Source organism: Pongo abelii, chromosome 9 (assembly GCF_028885655.2).
Source record: "Pongo abelii isolate AG06213 chromosome 9, NHGRI_mPonAbe1-v2.0_pri, whole genome shotgun sequence".
Taxonomy (NCBI): Eukaryota; Metazoa; Chordata; class Mammalia; order Primates; family Hominidae; genus Pongo; species Pongo abelii.
The window spans coordinates 73,337,825-73,355,721 of record NC_071994.2 but is presented as its reverse complement, the minus strand read 5'-3'; the positions used below and the strand labels follow the sequence as shown (position 1 = coordinate 73,355,721).

At 44.2% G+C, this 17,897-nt stretch overlaps 1 long non-coding RNA gene across 1 annotated transcript; it reads left to right on the top strand.

The window, feature by feature from the left end:
- The first annotated feature begins 576 nt into the window (after positions 1-576).
- LOC100937504 (uncharacterized) lies at positions 577-16,656 on the top strand. Its single transcript, XR_010141782.1, has 2 exons — positions 577-629; positions 16,259-16,656. It is a non-coding gene; the product is annotated as an uncharacterized LOC100937504 (long non-coding RNA).
- Positions 16,657-17,897: the final 1,241 nt, after the last annotated feature.

Here is a 17,897-nt window from a genome sequence, read left to right as displayed (position 1 = left end):
TGTTCTGAGGAGTTGTGACTCCTGGAAGACACTTTCTCAAACACTGGGGTAGGTCGGGTGTGGTGGCTCATGCCTATAATCCTAGTGCTTTGGGAGGCTAAGTGGGAGGATAACTTGAGACCAGGACTTTGAGACCAGCCTGGGCAACATAGAGAGACCCTGTCTGTACCAAAAATAATTAAAAAAGAGAAAACACTGGGGTAAAGAGCTTTGGCTTTGTCACTGGCTGTGCGCCTTCAGGTCAAGTCATATGAACCTAGGCCTCAGTTTTCCCATATGTAAAATGGGAATAAAGGTACACTCATGATGGGGCCATCAGTGTTGTAAGAACTAAATGAGGTCACTGGAGTAACGTACACAGCCTAATTCCTGGCAAATGGACAATAAACGTTAGATTATTATCGCCGTGACACCCCTATGAAATAACACCATTATTCTCCCCACCCAGATGCGGGGGAGCTCAGTAGGTAGTTCTGGGGCCCTTCCCTTTAGTGTGTCAGTGGAGCACCCTCACATCCCAGGCTGGGCGCCAGAGGACGACTGGCTCTTTCCCTTCCCTCCCCGTTTCCTTTTAGATGGATGAGGCCTCGGTTCAATGAGAGCCCCAGGCAGGAGATGGCCACACCCAGGTTTTTGGAGGGGCCGGGGAGGGCGCGTTCGGGGATGGCACTGGGAGTGGGCTGGGCTGACGCCCCTCTGCCCCCAGCCCGGTCTTCCTCTACGGCGACTTCGCCGCGGGGCAGCGCGGGGCGGCGCCCAGTGTAGAGCTCGTGGGGGCCTCCGCTGACAGGCTGGCAGGGACTGGGAGAAGGGCGGCGGCGGAGCAGGTCGCGGGCTGGTGCGGGGCCTGGGGGCACTGCCGAGCCTACACTGCGGCGGCGGCGGCGGCGGCAGCGCGACAGGTTGCCATGGCCCGGCTGCCGCAGCTGCCCTCCCAAGGGTCTCGTTAGCTCTGCTTGGCCGGCCACCGCCGACTCGGCCCTAGGGACCCCGGCGACCTAGCAAACAGCCGATCCGCCGTGCGCTGACGAGGCTCGGGGGAAGAGGGCGGCAGTCCGGATGGCGCGCAAGGGGAGTGCCTGGCCGCGAGGATTTGCCGCCGGGACCGAGGGCGCACCAGGCAGGTGCACCGCCCACCCGCGGCCTCACGGGGGCGCCCGAGTCCACCGAATGAGCCCGGCGGGGCCGACAGCAGGGGGCTCCTCCCTCGACAGCCCGGGGGCGCTCGACAGCGCGGGGGCGCCACTCTGACCGCCGCTCGCTGGTCTCATTGCCGGGGCCAGAGAGGGGGCTGGAGTGGGTGCCAACGAGGAAATCACAGTTGATCTGCAAGTTAGTGGGCGGGGAGCCAGTAGGGAGGGACTGCGGGGCCGCGCTGGTCCTGATTCTTCCTCACTCAGCTATTTTAATAGCAATGGAATCTTGAAGGAGTGCTCTGAGGCTGATACAGCTGTAGGAAAAGGTCTTGGGCGTTCAGATTTTTGGATGCTTCGTATTTTTCAACTTTATTATCTGGCGACAGTCTTTAAAACTCAATGACCAATTCCAGTTCTAGCCTTAAACCCAATTAATCCTTAACTATGAAAGCAGCATCCTAAAGTCTACTTTCACTTGTTAGCGGCATCTGTGGAAGTAGCCGAGGGTCTCAGGCAGTGCAGTAGCTCTCTGAATAGCCTCTCTTTCCTGAGAAAGGGAGCCTCAGCTGCTGTGCCGAGCAGGCCTGGTGGGAGCGTGCGCTCACTGCTTAATAGAGCAGGGCTGTGCTTGTGATGTCCCTTTGGCCCAAACTGTCCAGGATCTGCTGCCTGCCTTTCCTTTTTGTGGTATCGTTATTGCTTTGGCCCAGAAAGCTATGATGCTACCTGCCTGCAAATAGCTCATCTTTACTCAATACCCGGGTCCTCACCCCTTTATACTGTGCCCCCTCTGGACTGTGATGCCTGATGCTTGTGTGGTCAGATTGCATTGGCAAGAGATCTCTTTCTTGTCTTATAAGGGCACTAATCCCATCACGAGGGTCCCACCCTCTTGACCTAGTCTAAACCTAATTACCTCCCAAAGCCCCAACCTCCTAATACCTCATTGGGGGTTCTGGCTTCAGCATAGGAATTTGGGGGGCACAGAAGCCTTTAATCCATAACAGATGGATTCCTGACAGTAGTAACCACTCCCCATCCACCCCTGAGTGCTCGTAGTCAGGGTCACGTTAGACTGGAGTGGTATAGAGAAGACTTTACCACTGTGTGGAAAAAGGCAAGAAGTCTTAACTAAAAGGGAAGTTTCTGGTCCCTCTTTCAAAATTACCTCCCTGGCTCTTTAAAACGCTGTATTTTATAAAATGTTTTCGATTTCCCTTTCAGATGTGCAGGCCAACCTCAAGGTGTGGGTTGCTTAGATTACAAAGGAACTTGAATTCTTTCATGTTTTTGTTTAAAGTATCACTATCATCATCTAAAGCCAAGATTGGCTGCTTTGAGGACCTCTTCTGAACCCTGTACTAGGATGATAACTCTGAAGGAGACTTTTCTTGGGAAAGGCTGATGTTGGGACCTTGCTAGCCATTTTGGAATTAGGGAATGAGGTGTATTGGCATGAGCAGCAGCTCTTTTGTGGCTGTCAGGCAGAGATTTTCTTTTCTTTTTTCCTTTATAAGTCACCCAGCCCAAATTGTTATCAGGCAGATATTTTTATAGGGGTAGTGGGAGGCAGTTCCCAAGTCCCCTGTCCCTCTTTGCACCTAGTCTACCCTCTAAGACTGCAACCATCATTGTATCTTCTTACACATGACAATGCAGTAAACTTGGGCACATTGAGCGCCAATCATGGCCGCTGTGTTCCTGAAGGTACGGAGGTGGCACTGGGGCCAGGTTGCTGTCTGGAAAATGTTAGCCACTTTGGTGGTACTGCCCTTCCGACACCACCTCCTCACCTCCCCCACCCCTACACACAAAAAACAAGACAAATAGAGCAAACAAAACCACTTCTCCAGGTAGACAGACCTGCAGGTCTGCTCATGGTGACCCTCTCTTTAGCCTGCATTGTTTCCAAGGCCTTCAGCTGGCCTATTGCTTGCTAAGGGCCCACACCTTGGCAGGAGCTGAAAAGAGACGATTTCCTCTTGCTCAGGGGAGGAGGGTCTGTCCTGGGTTTGCAGAGGTAGGCTTCTTGTCTATCCTGCTGAAGAAAACAAACTAGACAGGAGTCAGATGTGGGCGCTACCTTCTTGCTCAGTCTCTAATTCACTGTGGCCTTGGGCAGATCAGTTCTCCATCCTTATTAGTATCTTGGGTGGAATAATCCTTAAGGAATCTTTCAAGTATTGAGTACCCCCATCCCCCCACCACTTTCTGCAATCAGGCCTAGGTGAGGCAGGAAGGAAGAAAAGAAAGTCTGGGTGCAGAGTGTGTAGTATGCCTCACAGTACAGCCTGCAGGAAAGCCCTGGATAAGAAAGGCTGAGTGATATACCAGGGTGTGGGACAGAACAGAGTGTGGTTTGGGTGGGAAGATGACCTGGTGAACCTCAGGTTCTTTCAAGGCTTTACAGAGGTGGGAGCAGGGCCATGGGTGGGTTGGCTACAGTGTCCCTGCTGAAAGGGAATACTTGTTGGTACAAACTCAGCTCTTGTGGCAAGGCTCATATGAACTTGTGGTCATGAAAGTGTAAGTAGGGTAGAAATACGAGGAAGGGAGAGGCACTTGGTCATGGCCAAGGCTGGAGTGTCATTAATGTGTGGGGGTTGAGGAAGCGGGTCACAGGATGGTTGGATGGCTCAGTCTATGGTCCTGTGCCCTGGGAGCCCCTCATGTGGGAGACAGGTGGTGGATGTCAGGAAGAGCTCGAGGTGGGAAGGGCAGGCTTGATATTTAGACTACGTGTCAAGTAGGGCAGGGCCAGTTACTAAAATACTGAAACACTAGGTGTCATTTGGAAATGGCTGAGGCCCCAGGCTCCCTGAGGCCCCCAGCCACCTTGGCCCTGGAACCCTGCTGGTGCTTACTGGCCCATACACTGTCTGCCCAGCGTATTCCCTGGGTTCTGACCCCGGTCCCTATGTGTCCTCTTGACCAGGGTGTGCACCTGGACCTCAGTGGGAATTCACTTCCCCAGGGACAGTGCTGGAATCCCCATATACACTTCTGGCCCCTGAGGCTGTGTCTGCTGGATGGTGCCTCCCCAGTGTCACTGTCCCGTGGTGGCTTGTGGGAACGCTGCCTGCACTGTGAACAGTATCAGTCGTTATGTATGCTGACAATCACCCCTGGTAAAGGAAGGGGACAGTAGGGTGAAGAATTCTGTTTTGTGTGCCTGGCCTCTTTGCAGCGGGGACAGAGGGCAAAACCTGGCAGGCCTGCAGTCTTCCTCGGCTATCGTGAAGAGGGTTGTAAGTGCCAAACCCATCCCATAGAGAGATCCCAGAGGAGACTCTGGCACCTCCTCTGCCAGAGGACAGACCCATGAGTGCGGCACTGCAGACCAACAGTTTCTTATCCTCCTTCCTTCACCAGACCTGGCACCGCTGCCCGCCTCACTCCTGGGAGCCGAGTCCTACTGGGAGCTCGTTCCTGCCAAGGCTGGGATCCAGTCCTCCTCTCCCCTCTGTGGGCACTTGGCAGGCTGAGGTCCCTGCTTCCCTCTGCCAGTTCCTGCCAAAGCTAATCTCCCTGCGGCCTGTTCCTGGCAGTGGTTGCACGTGGGTGTCTCTGCCGGGCAGGCCTGCTTCCATCGCTGGCATGGACCCCATTTCCCAAGAATCCTTTTTGGGTGGCACAATCCCAGGCAGAATTCTCCCGGGAGGTTCCTGAGTGCCTCCCTTGCTGGTTCAGCACCTGATCACGTTCCTGGATTCCCCCTGAACTCCTCCGGTGTCTGCAGGGTGCTTTTCAGTTCACAAAGCACTTTCATATTGTATCTCATTAGATGCTCAGCAGCCCCTCAAACAGCAAGTGGTGCCCTTGAGCCTGCAGAGCCCTGGAGTGGGCAGATATCCTGAACCATCTGCTCTGACTCTGCCTTTGGGCCAGTGGAGAGGCCTTTGTGAGACCGAATCTTCAGGTTCTCGGTGGGGCAGGTGGCAATTCAGTAGGAGGCGGCCTCGGGCCGCCTCTTCTGGGGAAGGTGTCAGAGAGGGGTCAGGAGACTATGTAACCTCTTGTGGCCCCGGTACCCTGATCAAAAACCAATAGGAAAAGTCTCTTAGAAGAGAAACAGCTTTTGGGTTAATCTGTAGGGGCAGTGAGAAAGGGTTGGGGAGGTTGGGGCCCAGCTGGGCAACGTGGATTCGATCTTGGCTTAGAGTGGGCACAGGAAGCTATGTGATGAAGGGGAGCCCCTAGGGAGGAATCTGGGTACAGGGGATGGGGCTGGAATCAGCTACCTGGTCCGTAAGTTGTGTTGTTAAATTTGGAGAAAAACTGTTTTCCAAAAATGGAGGTAAATTGAAGTTTGTAAGAGCTGGTGAACAAGCCATGCCTTCTTGGTGGTTTGGAGCAAGACGTTTTCCACGCAGGCCATTTCATCAAGACTCAGTGGTAATTTGGGATTGCCTCGGCTCTCCCAGCTCAGCTGCCTGTTGCTGTCAGTGGGTCTGGGGGGCCTCAGGGCTGCAGAGGGCTTGGTGGTGTGGGAGTCCTTCACCTGAGGGCTGACGTGCCCTTTGGGGGTCTGGAGCATACTTCCAGGAGACAACCTCTCTTCCTCCTGTCACCTCTGCTCCTCCCTCAGCCTCCCTGTGTTCCTTTAAGCAGGGGGCATGGGAAGAATTTCTTCTGAAGCAACTGATGTTATAAATTTGAGAGAGGGGAATAGCATCGTGTGGCCTGAAATTAGCAGCCCAGAGGCTGAGGGCTGTGGCTCTGGCAGGTGCTGGTGTCCAGGGTGCAAGGAAGACTCCAATGTCCAGAGGACTCTCATGAGGGTGACTGGGAGCAGACTGTGGTGGGGGTGACAGCTCAGGGAGGAAGACGGGATTGTCAGGACGCAGTTCTTTGCTGGAAGAGACTTCCCTTCCATGGGGTGGTGAGTCCAAGTGAGACCTTGGTTCCTCTTCCTGGGCAGAATCCTCCCTTCCATTGTGATTATCCTAAAGGTCCACCCCACTGACTCCTAGCGGCCTCTTTCCTGGTAAGGAAGTCTGATTGGCCTTTGGCTTGGCTGACCTGAGTCACTTCTTCCAGAGCTGTCCTCATGCTGCAGCCACTGCTGTCCCACAGCAGCTGTGGGTCATCCTTCAGCTACAGATCCTCCCATTCCCCTCGTCCCCCCGTCTGTGTGCGTGCACACTTCTGTGTGTGCAGGTTTGGGGTAGGCTTGGTCTGCGACTGCGGGGGCCATGGGCAGTTGAGTTCAGTCTGGTCATGCCACAGAATTATTTACACTGAAACCCTAAAACCCTCTAGTGAAAGGTTAGATCTTTAAGTCAGACTTGTTTGGCAGGTCAGTGAGATGACAGGGAGGTTTGAGACCTGAATTGGGGGATGGGGCACAAAGGAGTCTTGGCTGTTTCTGGATCTAAGGCCTCTGTAGGGAGGTGAGATCCAGACTGGGTAGAGGCTGATGATTCTTCTGAAGCCAACTCTGTGCCAGGCCTTATTGTGGCTGTGGAGGAGCATAATTAAAACTCTGTGCTTTCCAGGACTTGAAATCTGTGCACTGCCCTTACTACGATAGTCAAACAAAGGAATGAAAGTTCCTCTCCCAGGTCCATGATTCAGAGGGCTCTTAGGGGTCTGTGTGTAGGAGGTGGTTTGCTGCTCATGCAGACATTTGGAGAAACTCTGGTTCCATCTCGTCACCCCTACACCAGCATCCAGGAAGACATATGGGCAGACTGGTGCGGGCCAGCAGGTGCAGGGATGCTTCTTTGCTGTGAGCTTCTGCCATGTGTTAGGGAAATTGAAGTGTCCAGCTGCCCCAGAGCGGGGAGTCCTTCAGATTTACCAGAACTTTCTGAGTACAAAGGCTTCCTGCTTATTGTTTTGATTCTTAGGATTATAATCTTACTTTTGCTTTCCATGCTCACATCCCCAGTCTGAATCTGGGGCTGCTTCTCACCACTGCCAGCCTCAAGGCAGAGAAGGCAGGCTCCTCTCCCATTTGTGCTCCCTCTAAATGTTTGCATAGGTACTCGCTTGCAGAAGCATTACTACCAATAGTGGAAAAATGAGATGGGGAGGGCAATTTACTTTTATTTTTATTTTATTTGAGACAGGGTCTCATTCTGTCACCCACACCCATGCCGGAGTACATTGGTGTGATCACAGCTCCTGGGCTCAGGTGGTCCTCTTGCCTCAGGCAATTTAAAAAAAATTTCACGATTGGCCAAGAACCTCCCCTCCGACCCCCACAACAACCTACCCAGCATTTACTTCTGAGTCTGAGGACACTTCCCTCACATCAGCCTCTCTGCTGTCTTGAAAGGCTCACCTCCTGGAAGCTGGCTCCTTCCTGATTCAGGGCCCAGCACAGCATCGGAAAAATGCAACAGTGCTGCCCACTGTGTTCGGAGGCCTCCATCCTCTGTTTTCTTCTGGGCCCCCTGGGTAGGACTTACATCAGAGCCAGTCTTCCTTGGCTGATTCAAAGGGACAAACTCCTGGGTCAGTCCTGAGGACAAGGAATAGTGAGTGGGGTGAGGGAGGGGCTGGCAACAACTGGAGTGTGTCTGGCCACAAGCTAGACTGTGGCTGCAGCTGATGGCCATCATCAAGCTGGTGCCAAAGCTGCCCTTTTGTCCAGGTTTCCAGAGATTCTCTAGCTAGTTCTCTTCTCTATTCTTTGGAAGATTTACTGCCTTATTCCACTCCTTTAGTGGTTATCCTACAATTTCCCACATTTTTCTTTGACTTAAATAAGTAAAATCTTTACTCCTTTTCCTGAGCCATTCAAGGAACTTGGATTATTTTAACTTTACTTTCCTCCTGCCTTACATGATTTTCTTTTAAAAACTTAATTTTATTTATAATTCCAGAGTTATAGAAAATTTGTAACAGTTGGTGTACAGTATTTCCATATATCCCCTCTCAAGTTCCATATATATTAATATTTAACTACATATACCTTATAATTCTTTCCCTCCCCAACATCATTTTTTTCTGAACTATTTAATACTGATCTACATATATGTGCTGTGTTACCCCTAAATATATCCTTGTGTATTTCCCAAGAAATAAAAATATTCTCTTATAAAATTATCACACAGTTATCAAAAGCAGGTAATTAAGAAGATACAATGCTATAATCTAATTTACAAACCTTATTCAAATTTCACCGAATGTCTTAGTTATGTCTTTATAGCCAGAGAAGGAAAAAATACATATTTTTCTGTCCAGGATTTAGTCTAGAATCATATGTTACATTTAGTCATTTCTAGTCTTCTTTAAGCCGATTTTTCTTGGTCTTTCTTTCACTTTTCTTTTTTGAGGGGTACAGGACAATTATTTTGTAGAATGACTTTATCTGGGTTTGTCTGATGTTTCCTCATGATTAGATTCCAGTTATGTATTTCTGGCAGAAATGCCACAGAAGTGATATTGTGTCCTTCTCAGTGCATTGTTATCAGGAGGCACATGATGTTGGGTTTTGTTCCACTGCTGGAGATAATAACTTTGGTCACTTGGATAAGGTGGTGTCTGCCAGGCTCTGTCTGCCATTGCAAAGTTAATATTTTCACTTGGTAATTAAGCTTTGGGAAATACTTTGAGATGATATAAATATTCTGTTTCTCATCAGACTTTACCCACTAAATTTTAGCATCCTTTGATGATTAGTGTTTGAGGTATAATGGTTGTAAAATGGTGAATTTTCTGCTGCCATTATTTCTCATACATTTATTAGTTGTTACTCTACTGTAAAGAAGAGTTTACCTCCCTCCCTCCCAATCCATCCATCCATCCATCCATCCATCCATCCATCCATCCATCCATCCATCCATCCACCCACCCACCCATCCATCCATCCATCTACCTACCCACCCATCTTCCATTCAGTCAGTCTGGATTCATAGATATTTATTTTATTTAATTAGTTATGCTTTGTTACTAGCATTGGTGATTTTGATGATCAAAATTATCCCAGATTAGTCCTGTGAGAGCTCCTCCAAGTTGAATCTTGTGTCTTCTTGACACACTGCTATCACTTTTTGAGCACCTCCTTACTTTCTGTTACTACAAGATATTCCAGGCTCATCTTGTACTTTCCTGGCTCAAACCCTGTAATCTGGTATTTTTCTAAGAAACCCTGATTCCTTTTAGCAGAGAATTGTGTATAAAAACAAACCAAGACCTGGAATAGGTCTGTTCATTGCCAGAGTGTTGTTATTTCTAGGCCCTGTCATACATATACACACGTGTGTGTAGTCTATGTATTATGTAAATATGCACACACACATGCACATCCATTCATCTATCTACCTACCTACTTACCTACCTATCTTTCTTAAAAACCATGAGTTCATACTGATACTACCAGTTCCAATCCAACACTCTAGAGTTCATTTTAACCTGCTCTCTTTCCATATATATAATTTCCTTCTCCAACAGTGAAAAACCTGGTTTCAGTTACCCACAGTATATTTACTTATTTGCTTAGTCCTAGAATACACAGAATGTAGTTTCAGAATTATTAACTCATGCTGGTGTGGGAAACAAATCTATTAAACAGAGTTCAGTATTTGCTACTGTCTTTTTGCCCTAGCCTGAGAATACAGAGGCAAAGTACGGCTTCAAAACTTCTGTTATCACCCCCTACCCGTACTGTGTTTTGTCATTCACTTAACCTACAGTTCGGTACATTTGCTTCCATATGTATTCAATGTTGTGTTTCCTCCTTTTATCCTTGTTGATTGTATTTACTAAAAAACTGAGTACATGAAACATTAACATGGTTCTAAAAGTCAGAACAGAGCTGTACAAAAACATGAACTCAGAGAAGTGTCACTCCCCTCCATCTTCTCTACCTTGCTCCCACCGTCTTATTCTTTTCACCCCATCAGGCTAAAAAAGACATCAGGGAAAAATATGTCCTAATATGTTGAGTTTATTCAGGAGTAAGCAAAAGGATTATAATCTGGGAAGCACAGCTGTAGCAAGCCATAGGTACAGGTACATCAAGCCAAAGGTAAAGGGAAATTTTTACTGGCAAGGAGAAGCTATGTGAGCTGCTTGGAGACAGAGTTCATTGGTTCTGGAGGCTCAAAGCTAGAATTAGCATCAGTTCATTGGTGGAGATGCCATTGCTAGGCATCGGCCTAGCATCTTATCAGAATTGCTACAGTCCTAAAGAATGTATAGTGATAAACCTGGTCATAGAAATATGTGCATGCATGTAAAATGTAAAATGCATGTAAAATGTAGATCATGAAAAGCATGAGATGTATAAAAGATGAAGGAATTTCTCATGGGGTTATTTTAGAAAGTCCTTGAAATAGTCCTTGTCTCAGACGTGGAAGCATGAGCTGTGCTCCTTTGTGTGTTCCGGCTCCAGTTTGCTTGGGTCTGACAAAAGTGACTTTATTTTGCTATCTGCAACTTTAGTCACTCCATTTCCACCCACTCCTATATGGAACCAATCTCATTAGTTTCTGGGTTTCCTTCCCTAAGTTTCTTTTTGTATAGTTGTGCAGACAAGTATATATTTTCTTATTCCACTTTCTTTCTTGCACAAAATGTGGCATACCATAAACACTTTCTCACACTTTGCTTTTTAAATTTAACAGCATATCTTGGAAGCCATTCTATATCAGTTTATAGATGTCATCCTCATTCATTTTTATAGCTGCAGACTATTCCATTCGATGATGTACCATAGTTCATTCAACCATTTTCCTATGTAAAGTCATTTTGGTTGTTTCTAATATTTTTCAATTATAAACAATGCTACAATGAAAATCCTTAAACATATGTATTTTTGTATATATTTGAATATGTATTACCAGGATAAATTATAGAAAGGGGGAAAAGCATGTGCCATTTTGTTAGATATCATCAAATTTTCCCCCATTAAGGCTGTTCTAATTTCCATTCCCATCAGAAATGCTTGAGCGTCTACTTTCTTCAAGCCTTGCCAGCAGAATGTGTTAGTGTCTGTTTACATTTTTGCCAATCTGCTAGGTGAGAGATGATATCTCAGTGTTATTTTAATTTGCATTTCTCTTATTATGGTTGAGGCTGAATGTTTTTTCACATGTTTAAGGGACATTTTAATGCTTTTTTCAGTCAATGGTCTGTTTATGTCTTTGACTATTTGACCATTTTCATATCAGGTTTTTGAAAATTTCTTCCATCGAGTAGAAAAAGTTATTTATACATTAGCGATATTACACATGTATCTGTGTTATATATTACTGATCTTTTCTCTCAGTGTGTAATTTATTTTGGTTTTTTTTTTTTTTTTTTTTTTTTTTTTTTTGTGACAGAGTCTTGCTGTGTTGCCCAGGCTGGAGGGTAGTGGTACAGTCTCGGCTCACTGCAACCTCCCCCTCCCAGGTTCAAGCGATTCTTCTGCCTCAGTCTTCTGAGTATCTGGGATTACGGGTGCCCGCCACCACGCCCGGCTAATTTTTGTATTTTTAGTAGAGACGGGGTTTCACCATGTTGGCCAGGCTGGTCTTGAACTCCTGACGTCAGGTGATCTGCCTGCCTTGGCCTCCCAATGTGCTGGGATTACAGGCGTGAGCCACGGCGCCTGGCCAGGATTTTTCTTTTTTTTTTTTTTTTTGAATAAAATAATTTTATTTTTGTATAATAAAATAATTTTATTTTTATATAATACAATTTATCAGCCTTTTATTGTTTTGAATGAGTTCACTTCCATTAAAACCAGGGAAGTGAAATTATATATGTGAACTTAATATGAGTTTTAATAACCTAGTTTTCAATTTTTCAGTATTTTAAATATTTCTTTAATGTTCTGGAAAAAATAGCCACTAGCAAATACAGAAATACATGTACACAGGGACACACATTTTTCCTTTTGTCTCTGTCTCCAGTACGTCTCAGGGCAGCACTGAGCAGAGGCCTTTGGGCCATCTCAGTCTTTCATTAGAGCCAGTAGCCAAAACATATCTGTCCAAGAGCTATGACAGCAGCAGCAAAGCTTGTGGAAGCCTCAACCAACTTAGTCCTAGAGTTTCCACCAAACTTAATGGTTCCCCATAGTGAACACTGTTTTACTGAGTGAGAGAAAACAGTCAGCGCTTCTTGGTTATCCACCTCCCTAAGAGTTATAATAGCGATAGAAAAATATGAGAAAACTTCAACTTCAGTAGATTTAGTTCTGACGCCTCCGCTAAACTTAGTGGTTCCCCATGCTCTGCGGACTCTTATATTCACAGAATATCCTCACCACTTTTTGCTAGTTGCCTATCCTTCTTTTAAAGGAGGTGGCTTTATCTCTGTTAAGGAACTACCATGCTCTTTCAGATTTTTTTTAAATTTTTATTTTTTAACCTTTTAAAAATTTCAATAGTTTTTGGGGAACAGGTGATTTTTGGTTACATGGATAAGTTCTTCAGTGATAATTACTGAGATGCACCCATCACCTGAGGAGTGTACATTGTACCCAATGTGTAGTCTTTTATCCCTCGTCCCCCTCCCAACTTCCCCCCTCATCTCCACAGTCCGTTTTATCATCTTATGCTTTTGCGTCCTTGTAGCTTAGCTCCCACTTATAAATGAGAACTACAATATTTAGTTTTCCATTCCTGAGTTTCTTCACTTAGAATAATGGTCTCCAATTCCATACAAGTTGCTGCAAATGCCATTATTTTGTTCCTTTTAATGGCTGAGTAGTATTTCACAAGATATATATATATATGTGTATATAAATATACATATATGTGTGTATATAAATGTGATATATATATACACACACACACCACATTTTTAAAATCCACTTTTTGGTTGATGGGCATTTAGGCTGGCCCCATATTTTTGCAATTGCAAATTGTTTTGCTATAAACATATGTGCAAGTGTCTTTTTCATATAATGAACTCTTTTCCTCTGGGTAGCTGCTCAGTAGTGGGATTGCTGGATCAAATGGTAGTTGTACTGTTAGTTCTTTGAGGAATCTCCATACTGTTTTCCATAGTGGTTGTACTAGTTTACACTCCCACCAGCAGTGTAGAAGTGTTCCCTGTTCACTGCATCCACACCAACATCTACTGTTTTTTTGATTTTTTTATTATGGCCATTCTTGTAGGAGTAAGGGGGTATCTCATTGTGGTTTTAATTTGCATTTCCCTAATGATTAGTGATGTTGAGCAGTTTTCATATGTTTGTTGGCCATTTGTATATCTTCTTTTGAGAATTGTCTATTCATGTCCTCTGCCCACTTTTTGATGGGATTATTATTATTTTTTTTTCTTGCTGATTTGCTTGAATTCCTTGTAGATTCTGGATATTAGTCCTTTGTCTGATGCATAGTTTGCAAATACTTTCTCCCATCCTGTGGGTTGTCTGTTTACTCTGCTGATTATTTCTTTTGCTGTGCAGAAGCTTTTTAGTTTAATTAGGTCCCATCTATTTTTGTTTTTATTGCACTTGCTTTTGGGTTCTTGGTCATGAACTCTTTGCCTAAGCCAACGTCTAGAAGAGTTTTACTGATGTTATCTTTTATAATTTTTATAGTTCCAAGTCTTAGATTTAAGTCTTTGATCCATCTTGAGTTTATTTATTTATTTATTTATTTATTTATTTATTTTTATTATTATTATACTTTAGGTTTTATGGTACATGTGCGCAATGTGCAGGTTAGTTACATATGTATACATGTGCCATGCTAGTGCACTGCACCCACTAACTCGTCATCTAGCATTAGGTATATCTCCCAATGCTATCCCTCCCCCCTCCCCCCACCCCACAACAGTCCCTGAAGTGTGATGTTCCCCATCCTGTGTCCATGTGTTCTCATTGTTCAATTCCCACCTATGAGTGAGAATATGCGGTGTTTGGTTTTTTGTTCTTGCGATAGTTTACTGAGAATGATGACTTCCAGTTTCATACATGTCCCTACAAAGGACATGAACTCATCATTTTTTATGGCTGCATAGTATTCCATGGTGTATATGTGCCACATTTTCTTAATCCAGTCTATCGTTGTTGGACATTTGGGTTGGTTCCAAGTCTTTGCTATTGTGAATAATGCTACAGTAAACATACGTGTGCATGTGTCTTTATAGCAGCATGATTTATAGTCCTTTGGGTATATACCCAGTAATGGGATGGCTGGGTCAAGTGGAATTTCTAGTTCTAGATCCCTGAGGAATCACCACACTGACTTCCACAATGGTTGAATTTTTGTATAAGGTGAGAGATGAGGATCCAGTTTCTTTCTTCTAGATGGTGTCCTTTTCCCACTTTATGTTTTTGTTTGCTTTATCAAGGATCAGTTGGCTTTAAGTATTTGGGTTTATTTCTGAGTTCTCTATTCTGTTCCATTGGTCTACATGCCTATTTTTATACCAGTGCCATGCTGTTTTGGTAACTATAGCTTTATAGTAGAGTTTGAAGTTGGATAATATGCCTGCAGATTTATTCTTTTTGCTTAGTCTTGCTTTGGCTATGCATTGTCTTTTTTTGTTCCATATTAATTTTAGGATTATTTTTTCTAGTTCTGTGAAGAATGATGATGGTATTTTGATGGGAATTGCACTGAATCTTTAGATTGCTTTTGGCAGTATGGTCATTTTTACTATATTGATTCCACCCACCCATGATCTTGGGATGTGTTTCCATTTGTGTTGTCAATGATTTCTTTCAGCAGTGTTTTGTAGTTTTCCTTTTAGAGATCTTTCACCTCCTTGGCTAGGTATATTCCCAAGTATTTTATTTTTTGGACACCCCTCATTTAATTGTTTGTAGATGGTTCATACCTAAAAAGAAAAACTAAAAGTTGCCAATTATGTTATGCTATCACAGACTTGAATTTACCTTTAGGCTTCTCAAAGAAATGAAGTCTGTTCAGATGGCTAAATTGCCTTTGTCCAGACATGCCAGCCAACAAAAGATAAAAAACAAATACTTGTCCTGATGGTGGGTATGCTTTTGGGTTGGCCCATGATTTTGAAATGGTTTAAAAAACAAGGACATTTTCTGACTGTTACAGGAATCCTTATAAAATGGACAGCAAATTAAGGAACCCTGAGAAGTTTTCCATTACCTAAATAAATGGCCATGATAAATGTAGAATTCAGCAAAAGTGCTTCATGATATTACCCATAATACAAGAGATAAATCTGCCATGATTTTTATTTTATTTTTTATTTTTCGACTTTTATTTTAAGTTCAGGGGTATTTGTATAGGTTTGTTATATAGGTAAACTCATGTCACAGGGGTTGTTGTACAGGTTATTTTTTCACCCAGGTATTAAGCCTAGTATCCATCAGTTATTTTTTCTTATCCTCACCCTCCTCCCATCCTGCACTTTCTGGTAGGCCCCAGTGTCTGTTGTTCCCCTCTCTGTGTCCATGTGTTCTTATAATTTAGCTCCCATTTACAAGTGAGAACATGTGGTATTTGGTTTTCTGTTCCTGTGTTAGTTTGCTAAGGATAATGGCCTTCAGCTCCATCCATGTTCCTGTAAAGGACATGACCTTGTTCTTTTTTATTTATCATGATATTGAACCAACACCGATGGGGATAATTTTAGGAGGTTTCATAGATATTTCCAAAATATGTCCAACCTGACAATGACACAATCCTGGCAAGATTTTAAGGATAGGTCATGGACAGGAACCGAAGTCTCACTGCCCCTTTGAACATCTCCAAATGTGCTATGAGTGCATTCTGATTATTGTTGTTTATTCTTAGGGTTAGTTGATGTTTTACCTTACTGGAGAGTGGTAGCTATAGTGCTAGGAACAAATTTGCTTAATTTTGTTGTATTTCTGACTTGGAAAATCCCAACTTATTTTGCAGTTAAGAGGAACACACATATCACTGGTACTGTTGTTACGGAACCCTGCAATGCTTTACTTTTTGCTCAGAATCTCTACTGACCTTTATCATCCACAAACTTCAGGGAAAAGACAGAACTAAAATTCTAAAAGTATAATTATCAGAGCTCTTAAAACCCTTAATCTCCTAAGGCTTGAGGAGTGCTATTGATGGAAGTATCTTCAGGACCTACAGGTGGCCACCTTTGGAATTCATAACAGGCTGCCTCACTACTTGCAATCCTAGGTTCTACATTATGAGTACAAGCTGATATGATTCATTGCTGAAGGGTACTCACAATAACTCCAGCTTTATCACCAACAGGTAAACGCTGCATTTCTACAATAGCCATCTGTGCAGGCCCTGCATGCTCTGTAACCTGGGGATTTGGTCTTCTGAAAAGGGCACTAGAGAAAAACTGCTCTTAAGCCTCTGTTAACTGACACAGCAGTAGAACTCCAAGGTGTTGACCCTTGGATTCATGTTTCTCAACTTCAGAGACACACATCACTCCTTCCTGACCACTGGGCATCCAACCCACCAGGAGCTGCTAAACTGAGAGCTGTTAGAAATCCTCCAAAAGTGCTCACTGCAGAAGTTGGTAGCTTCTGCTCAAGATGGCAGAACAAGATTAATAACTTTTGTATTCTTCAGCACCTTTTTTATTTTCCATTATCACACTTTGATACCCTCTAAAACATTAAAACACCTTCTAGAATGCTTATTTGATCAACTTGATCTTTGTTTTATTAATTTTGACCTCTGTCGTCTCCTTCTACCACTTAAAAAACCAAAACTCCCTTGTGCATCTTTTTCAAACCACAGCTACTGCCCTGAATTTAACTAATTACTGACAAAATCTAGTAAGTATCACTTCAGACACTTCAGAAGGAAGTACAGGCCTTTTCTGGTACTTAAGTTTGCCTTACACCACAAATCCCAACCTTCAGTCCTGTAAAAACTAGAGCTTGATGTCACATCAATGGAATGCTTCTGACAATGTCATCACAATCCTTTCAGCACAACCTGGCTGTCATGAGTGAGCACTGACATGGGACTATCCTTGCTACAGCTACCACTCTGTTCAATCTTCAGAGACACTCTGGCTTGCTTCTCAAAAACTGTTTAACTGTACTCAAGAACAGCCACAAAAAATTCTGACTCATAGCTGTTATGCTAAAATGAACTTTCTGTTTCCATACAATCTGTGCCCCACTAAGATGCTACCAAAGTAGACATCAGGCTTGCACTGCCTGCTGTAATATAGGAAGTAGATGTTTCCATATCAATAAATATTCCTTTAATACACTGCTAATGTATTCATGCAGCCTATTAGATAGATGTACTAAAATGAAGTTAGCCAGTTTTAAATATAATTTTGTATTTATGTGCTCTTTTAATTTATTCATATTAAAACAGATATGATCATTATCTTTTAATATACATTTTACAACTTGTATGATTATTTTTTGAGAATAAGCTGACAGGTTTGGATTGATGGGTAAAATGTAAGCATATATGTTAAAGGGTTTAAAAAAATCTGTAATGCTTACTGGTAAAGGTGAACTTTCCTTCTGTTGTTCGGCTGGACTCTAGACAGGAGCTGGAGTGAGGCAATTTAAAATGCTGCTTTCCGGAGAGAGCTGGAGAGACTGTCCTCTGTGCTGTAGAGGGGGCTGTTCATGAGAAGAGGGACCCTGAAGGGGCATTGTCATTGTTGTTCTCTCCTGCTACCCCAAGCCTCACAGAAAGGTCCACAGGCCAGGAAGAGGGAAGGGGTTCCTGTGTTTATGCCACCTGTAGACGGCACAATACAAACCTGGCTGCAGAAAGAGAAAACGAGGAGGTTATCATCAGACACAGTGAATAATGGGAAATAATTTCAGAGAATCAGAAAACTGTTAACTAGAAAGTGAGGCTGAGGAAGTAACCTGTGAGAAATGGACAAGGACTCGATTTACAC